Below are 1426 nucleotides of genomic sequence, written 5' to 3' on the forward strand. Positions count from 1 at the left end.
CCATGTGACAGAACATCTCTGTGCTAGTTTGCCTTAGCCCCTCTTCACCAAAACCAACTTGGGGAAAAGAGTTTATTAGGCTTCCAGGTCACAGTCCTTCATGGAGGGTGGCCAGGGCAGGAACCTGGAGATAGAAACTCAAGCAGAGCCATGGAGGAGTACTGCTTACTGGCTTGTTCTTCCTGCTTGCTCAGTCTGCTTTCTTATACAACCCAGGACCACCCTGTTGTCTGGACCATCCCCTGTTAGACAGGAAAATCTCCACAGATATGCTCACAGGCTAATCTGCTGGAGACAACTCCTCAGTCGAGGTTCCCTCTTCCCAGATGACTCCAGTTTGTGTTGAGTTGGCAACGGAAACTATGACAGTCTCCCAACACCACTGTATGAAAGACTTAGACAGAAAACCTTAGAAGCTGGAGAGAAGGCTCAGGAGTTGACACTTGCTGCTCTTGCTTGTCAGGTAAAAGACCTTGCTATCCAAGCCTGAAGGCCCTAGTTTAAATCCCCAGACCCCACATAATGGTGAAACCACAGGCCCGGAGGTGGTGTCACATGGGAGGTAGTGGCAATCGGGTGCCTGAGTTTGAGGCCAGCCTGGGTCACAAACTGAGTTCCTATACAGACAGGCCTACACAGAGAAACCCTGAATGAGGGTAAAAAAAAAAGGGGGGGGGGACACCACAGAACCAATTGCACTAAGTTGTCCTCTGGCTCAAATATCATATGCACTCATGTGTGCACTTTTTGTGTACACATACACACATCATGCACACACAATAATAACACTTTTTAAGTGATTTGAAAATAAAATAGGTGGACATGGTGGCACACACGGCCTTTATCTCAGCACTAGATAAGAAGAGAGATGGGGAACCTTGGATTATATAGTGAGTTCCAGGCCACCAGGGCTACACATTGAAAAATAAGACAGCTAGATTGTTTTACAGACTTCTTTTCTTAGAGCTTGGCTTTAACTTGCTTATCATGGATTGGCTACATTTTGCCTGAGTTCAGTCTCGAAGGTTATGGGTAAATTTAGTTTAAAAAAAATCATTATTTGTAAACCTCTGTTACTCAGTTTGACCAAAAGGAGAGGGGGTGTTTCCTTTAGAGACCAGATCAGACTGGATGGGGTGTTATGTTACGGTAAAAAATAAAATGGCACCGTTCCCTGAGTGGTGGCAGTGGGCAACAGGCCATGAGACCATAGAGGGCCATGAAAGCAGCTGGTCCCAGGCAGGGAGTCATGCAGTAGGTGAGAGACCTCAGTGGGGCAGCCAGTCCCACAAGGAGCTACAGCCGTGGTGAGTGACAGAGAGAGATAGGCACACACCATACAGAGAAAGGGGGTTTTATTTAGTGGGTTATTGAAGGGAAGGGAGAACTCTCAACAGAGGACTCTAAAATGGCTGAAAGACACTTA

This window comes from Microtus ochrogaster, chromosome 8, assembly GCF_000317375.1.
Source record: "Microtus ochrogaster isolate Prairie Vole_2 chromosome 8, MicOch1.0, whole genome shotgun sequence".
Classification (NCBI taxonomy): Eukaryota; Metazoa; Chordata; class Mammalia; order Rodentia; family Cricetidae; genus Microtus; species Microtus ochrogaster.